Genomic DNA, 7838 nt, shown 5'->3' with positions numbered 1-7838 from the left:
AAACTGCAAAAGCAGTACTTTGCCTCTTCTTTGGTCTCCTCTTGCATCTTCAGACTATCTAGGAAAAAGAGCACAGGACAGTGAACTATCCCTGTCCCAGTAACTTCTTTAAAGTATTCCTAAATAAAGAAGTGTTCATATTTTTTTTACTTCATTGGTTCATGAGTGTGGATAATTATTATTTCCTATAATGTATGTGTGTATATTGAGATGCATTTTCTAGTCTAAGTGCATGAATAATGCCCTCTTATGGCAAAATTTAGAGATTTACAAAAATTTATTTAGTCTAAGATCATTTACAGGCTAAATTGATGTCCAGGAAAAAAAAAAAGAAAAAACAAACAAAAAACCAACCAACCAACAAAAAAAACCCAAAACAACACTTATCCTGGAAAGAAAAAAATTATAACAAAAATTATGCTGCGCATAATACTACAGTCATAATGTGTTACACTAACTTTTCTATCTTTATGCTTCCTCCCATTCTCTAATATTTGAGAGGACAAGCCTGTCTTAAAAGCAGTTTTTAAACAATTAGGATAAGGAACCCATTTTTGGAACATTTTAATGAGTGGTATTTGGCAGCTGCTAAATTACATTGAATATACATAAAGCAAAGAGCAAGCATGTATTAAACATATATTTATTGATACTGGCAACAAAGGGTTTAACTGATTTCTGGAAGTGTTTTTAATATAAGTAAAGTGCAAGGAATAAATAGGCAAGAGTGCATTGAAGTATTACTGAAAATGTTTATCTCCAATTACACAATACTTTGGAAATACATTAAGATAAATTTGAAGTAGTACAAGTAAGTGTTTTAAATGTTAGCAATGGCAAAATGCCATATAATAAAGTTTTTAATAAATATTTTGTATCAATACAGTGTTTGTCTTTTGACTTTTTTTTACTCCTAATTGAATAATGGGCAATAAATAAATTGAATTTAAGCTAAAAAGGTGCTACTTTGGAGAAGATATTGTGTACTGGCTGCCATCTAGACTATATATTTTAATTTTTTTTAGTCTTTTTGGCTTAAAACAAACTACTGCTAATAGATTCAAATAAAGATTCAATTAACAGATGTTCTGGAGACATTCATATAAAAAAGATAAATATTTATTGGAATGTTTATGTGCTCAAGAAAAAAAAATATAAGCACAGACTCACTTTAAATTGTAGTTCTCTCAATAAAAAGCCAAGAACCAATTTAAAGCAATGGAAACTTTTCAGTATGATAGAAAATTCTGAGGCTTGGTTCATAATGTGAGATGTGATACTGTATTTTGGGTGCATTGAGTGCTTCTATCAATCCTGTGCTAACTTTGAGTAGGCAACTAATAAAACAATAGCAATAAAGTGTATTTCCAATCCATAACAGCCAATAAATACACAGGTCAGAGTCTATGACTGCTTTTAAGTACTTTTTTAACTAATAAAATTTGATTCTAAGCAGATGATTTAATGTTATTTTAAATTAACCCATATCCTGGTTGTCCTGAGGCCCAAAAGCCATACAAAGAATGGAACATACTCAGCAGACTCCCTTAAACCCCACTGAACACACATTTCCTGCAAGATTGATCAGGGTTGCCTTCATCATCTTATACCATCCAGCCAAGTGTTTGCTCAGACTTTTTAAGCAATACATTCTAATGAACAGTGTTCATACCATGGGGTAGCTTCAAGAAAGGTTTTGGTGACTGAAGTATGACAACTCAATATACTGCAAAGAGCGTTTTTTAGAGCCTCTCAAAACATCCATTGCACTGACAGTGAAAAAAGGAAAACAGAGCTCCTGTCCCCATGGAATCAGGAGCATCTGGAGGCACCTGTGACAAAGGTTTCTACCTTAGCACAGGCCATACTTCCTGAGACTTCACACAGTCAAGAACACAGCACAGAACACAATCAAAAGCACAGCTTCAATGTTATCTTTAGGAGCTTAGCAGTGCAGTGGTATCTGTGTAACAAAGGACAAAAATGTCAGCATTGCACCTAAAACATCAGCACAACCCCAGCTGTACCACGCTGATTCCAGAGCCAAACCTTGCCTTACAGCAGCCAATATGACAGTCTGTTTGAGAAATGGGGATCAGTCTGCTGGAAGCAAAAATACATTCCTTAGTGCTGTGGTAAAGAATTACAGCTTGAATTCTATAGCATCTCAATGCTTTCCACTTTGGGGAAGTTAGTGTATATTGGATTTACACTAAAACAGCCAATGCTTCTTTGGTTTCCTCAAGAAAATGGAAGACTGGTCACACTGGGTTACTTGAGAGATCTGGTTTAAAATCCCACCTCCACTGAGAGCTAGGGCATAAGGCAAAAGGATCAGGCTTGATCTGTAGAAGAGGCTGCTCTGAGGCTGCTTCCATCCCTCAGCATTCTCTGGTCCCATATGCACAGACCTTTGACATCTCCAGGGGACAGGAAGCATTATTCAGATTGCTTCAGTCAATGCTCTGCTTGGCATGTATGCTTCACATTACAAACTTTTAAAGTAGTTTTCCTCTTCTTTCATCTGGAGACACAAGCTCTTTTATGTCTTCTGCATGGCAAAACCTTCCTTAGGGAGAGTAAATGGGACAAGTGGCCAAGAGGACATGCTTAGGGAAAGACTAGGCATACACAGAATAGTCCTTCTGCTCCTCTTCAAATGAACAGCCTGCAGAATGCAAACAATATGTAGTCAGCAATTAGATGGTGAATACCATCAGTAAAGCTTAGTCTGTGCTTACAAGGAAAAAAACAAATTGATGACTGTAAGGTATGCAGTCATTATTCTTGATCTGAAGATGAAGGATGGTGGGAAATAGGACTGTGCTGGTATATTATCTGGGACCAGACTGATTTTCTATAATCAGGCTTGTAGAAGTGTAAAAATCATAAGCTTTCTTTTATTTTTTAATTTATTAAAAAAATAAAAAATCAGTAATTCATACAAGGCTCTACAAACACTGAAGTAGCTGAATCAATGACAAGACGATACCTTACCAAAACTTCCTTCCAATAGAGTGAGAGGACTCCCTTGAGTGCTTTGAGCCCTGTAGATGCAGCAATAGATCAAGTAGCAGGCTGTAGAGTGGCATGTGCTGGAAATGGCCATGACACTCAGGGCTATGTCACTGCCTCTTCTATCCTGCAGTAATCCCTTGCCTTCCCTCCCCTCCTATTTCTCTTTATCTGTTTGGATAAAAAGCTCCATAGCTGCTGCTGCTTTAGTTCCCTGTGTGTTTATAGAACTCCTTGCACCATATGACCTTTATTCCAAGTACTTCCAATGCACATATTGCAAACTGTTGCCTCCTCTATGCATTTGTGCTTTCTTCTGTTTGCAGCTTGCTTGGCCTGAAACAATCCTTGGTGCATCAACAATTCTTTCCTTTCTTTCATTCAAGTCTTCATTATAAATATTCTTACTCGTCTACTTGCAAAATAATGATTGCTTGTTTGATTTCTTAAAAACTCAAATGCAGCTTTGTGCAAGAGCAGTGACTGGTTCTATTACTGACCTCACTTAGTCATAGTGGCTAAAAAGTGGAAAATCTGACTACAACACAGTCTTTCTCCTACAAACAGCAATAATGTTGTTGCCATACTAAAAAGAGGAAGCATGAAAGCCTGGTAGCATACCAGGAACATGCTCACATCTTTTGTACAGGCACAGAAGGACTTATTTGATTATGACCTTGCCCAAATCTCAGTCTCTTAAAAGGCAGAGTTACTATCTGTGAAGTGTTGGCTCACTGACTCCCAGGGAAGTCACTCAGAGAAGGGTTTATTAAATGAGAAAACTGGACTTTTATCAAACTAAGAGCATAATGCTTTCCTCTGTTCCCATCCAGGTAGTAGTACTTCATTACATGGTTACACCAATCCTGAACCTAAGCACCTAATTTTTCTTAAGCTCTGAAAAGACAAATTATCTCCTTTAAATGGACTTTCACTGAACCTTAAGCATTAAGAAGCAAACTGATCAATTCAGTTTGACAGCTCATTGTTAGTTACATGCCAGCAGTTTTACAGGGCTGTGACCTTGGTGAAGAAGCTTCATTCTTCATGACCAGTCTGACACTGACCCACCTGCACAAGGCCAATGACAAGCTGGGGCACACTGTGTCCAAGGACCTTATGCCACCTCTGATCACACAGTGGTATCACCAGGAGCTTTATCCTTATTACCTCATGAATCCTTGAACTATTGGTTATGAAAAAGAATGTAAATTGCTGCTTGTATGAGCACACCATCAAAACAAACACCTAATAGATTTCCCACAACAAAGTGCTGATATATTTCACACTTTCCCTACTTCTTGTAACTGCAAGAAAGAAAATAAACAAGGATGAATTAATTGGATTACCTAATGACCCTGCATTTCTCTAAGGTGATTTGACACTCATAAATGAGGGCAGAGAAAATAGATGTTGATAGCATTTTCTCTCATCACTTGGAATCTGACATTTACTGTACACAGCATTCCTTTGATTTTTAAGGAAGGAAGGAATTAATTCCATTTGATGGTCACTTTATTATGCCTTTACTACGTTTTTCTTTATAATAGCTGGCACTTGATCTTGTCTTGATCTGTGCTTGTGCTCAAAGCAGAATCGACTTATTAAGCCTATTGATCTTCATATTGGCTAGTTGTTGCCAATCCAGTGGAATGATCTGATTCTATTCCACTATGCTGCCTTTAAACATCCAACTGCTTCTCAGAATGTTCCTTTCTTTCTCTTCTTTATACTTATTTTACTGCCTTCTTTTAAACCTGTGTTCCCTCCTGTCCTAATGTCTCCTACAATATGTTCACTTCTTCAGGAGCTTAAAATCTAAGGGAGGGGAAACAAACCAAACCAAACCAAATAAAAACAAAACAAAAAGGCCAGCCCCCAAGCCCACATGTTAATAAAAATCCAAATCCACTTTTGTCCTTTTTTATTACTGGCTACAGTTCATGTTTAGGTCTAAAGCTAGGCCTGGGTCCATTAAGAGGACTTTTTTGGGTAAGAAGCAAACACCATGCACAGATACAACAAAATCAGCTCTATTTGTTTTGGCCAGGGGGATTTGCTTGCTCAGATCACATTGCAAGCGCCAGAACTGCTCCAACTCCGAAGCCGACCGAGGGCCTGACTGTCCTCACATGTGTGATGTGACCCAGAATAACTGCCCTTGGTTATAAATCTCACATGCAAGAAATCAGAACCAGAAGCAAATTGTACAACAGATCATACTCTTTGTGTAATAGAGGAATGATTAAAAATCAGTTGCAAAGTACAGTCCAACTTGTCCTCGTCCCCGTGTTAGGCTGTAAAATACACAGCCTGGAAAGCAAGTGTCTTGCATACTTTTCATTGAACTCACAGGGCTGATTCATGCCAGTTAATGCTGAAACCCCACCTCATAACTGGGAGAAGTAATTTCCATTCCATGAGTTTTGCTTGAAGCTAATGCATGCTATTACAAAACACCCAAAGTAAAACTTTAACCATTTCTCTTAGCCCAGCTGTGAAGTTCAAACTGCTTTTTAAAGTTAATTATCATGCTCTGACCTGCACATATGCACATATTAAATACAAATAAATCAATATGGCAAGCTTGTTCTTGTTTCAATTTGCTTTTTAAAATTAGCATTCCCTGGCTTCGCCTATCAGATATGAGTGTGATGGTATCTCACAGATTAAAGTTTTGCATTTGTCTCTTTGTAGTTCATTTGCTATTTTATAAGCCCAAAGTCCATGAGGGAGTGTCGGAAAGCCCCATAATTTTCCTCAGTGTTCCATTTTACCTTTTCATCTCCAATGTAGCTAGCACACGTGAAGAAGCGCAGCTAGCCAGATGGCCCTGCAGTGTCCATACATACACAAAACCCCTGACAAACACAAGTGACTTGAACTAATACTCATGTTGATTCGTGCTCGAGCACATTTTGTTCTCTTTTTTCTTTATTTTGAGGAGTTTGTGTTTGTGCTCTTACCTAGAAAATCAGTACTATAAAAGAAAAAAAGTAGACTTTTTCTATTAAAGGAAGGACAGAATCATCATAAATTCTAATGTTGGTATTTCATGGTAACATTCTTTTTTTCCTCTGACTGGTATCACCACCTATTACACATCTCCCCAAAATCTCCTAAAAGAGAAAGATTTTCGTATTTGTTCTGTGGTTTTCTGTGTATTTTCCTTTGAATCACCCTGTGTAGATCACAGCAAGAAGGAGAACACTGGGTTGACTGATTCACTTCTGCTGCTTGGCATGACAACCTCTAATTGCACTTAGTTGTGGGGATTTTCCAAAGCACAAAAGTGACTTTCCTTTTGCCAGGGTGCTGCTGTCAGACTGAGGCATTTGAACATCACCACAATTCAAGGATGAGCAGCATCATGTTCACAACCACACTGCCTGCCCATGGACAGAACTGAGGGCTTAGTTTAAACCACTCTCTGGGACAGCAAGTGTTCACACATTTCTGTGGAGTTCATTTGTGTTAAGGAGGAGAATTGGAAGAGCACCAATGTTTTTAAGGACTAGTCATCTCAAGAGTTTTGTTCAACTAAAAGCATCAGTGAATTAATCTTCAAGGCGTGATCTGAAGTGGATGAAGCTTTCAAAAATTCTGGATCCATTAATTTTCTGGCATCAGCTGCAAATCTGACTTTTCCTTTCAGAGGACAGACCATCCCATACTCTTGTATCCTCTGGGATGGTAAGTGTCATACAACATTGAAATTTCTTGCTTGAAGAGAGCACTAACTTTGCTAGCCTGGCACTGAAGCCTGGGGGATACACCATCTTTGAAATACCTTTGACCCTCACTCATGCAAAAGAGCCTTTACATAAAGCAACCAACAGACACAGGCCATAAAGATATCCACATGTGTAGACAAAATTTGTTTAGTCAGGGTGCTGTATTCAGGCTGCTCCCTGATCTCTGGCTATAATACCACCACTATTAATGACTGCTTTGGTTAGTATGGCCAGAATGTGTAACAGCTGGAAACAAAACCCTAACTTGAGCATGTGCACATTCATTGTGGGTACTTGTTTACTGGTTAACATATTTCTGGCTGTAGGAGACGTCTCCCAGTGCACCACGAGATGTGCTCCCTCAAAGTCCCGCTATGACAGCACACCGTTGAGCGACCCACACTGCCTCGACTGGATCAGAGACCATTTCTCTCTGCAAAATTGAAAATCTTGATCCAAAAGAAGTTTGCACCCAGCAGGTCAGAGCAGCACAGAATATGCTTGCAAGACAGTTTAGGAAAACCTAAGCCAAGCCCCAAATGATGTTGCTTGGAAAATCTTCGGCTTTAACAGAGTCGACACCTTGGATAAAATTTTCAGTGCTGGCCCGCTGTTGTAGGAGCACAAATCTCACCAAACGGGAAAGACTGCTCAGGGTTATCTTGGGGAAAACTGAGCTTGAGCAAATACAGCTCCCAATCTCCGTAAAAAAAGCTTCTGAAAGCTGGGGTAAAATACCTGGATAAATCAGAGGGCTGAATCTAACCACGGTTCTAACGCTTCTCTTACTCTTCTTCGCTTTTAAAGTTTTCAATATAGGAAATAGTTCGAGGGGAGTGTAAGAGCCCCATCCGAGGGGTCCGTCTGTTACCCGGTTCCCCGTCACGGCCGCCCGCCCTCATTCCCTCTGCACAGCGACCCCTACCGGCCTCCGGCCTCTCCCGCATCCCTCCGCCCGCGGCCGCACCGGGGCCCGGCTCCGCTCCCGGCCCGGGGCCCCTCTGCCCTGGGCCCTCTGCCCTGGCCCCGCCGCCTCCCCCCGGCCCTGCCCCGGCCCCAGCGGCGCTCCGGCAACCCCGGCACGGCCCG

This window comes from Camarhynchus parvulus, chromosome 1A (assembly GCF_901933205.1).
Source record: "Camarhynchus parvulus chromosome 1A, STF_HiC, whole genome shotgun sequence".
Lineage (NCBI taxonomy): Eukaryota > Metazoa > Chordata > Aves > Passeriformes > Thraupidae > Camarhynchus > Camarhynchus parvulus.
The sequence above is the reverse complement of the archived record's forward strand: the minus strand, read 5'-3'. Positions refer to the sequence as shown.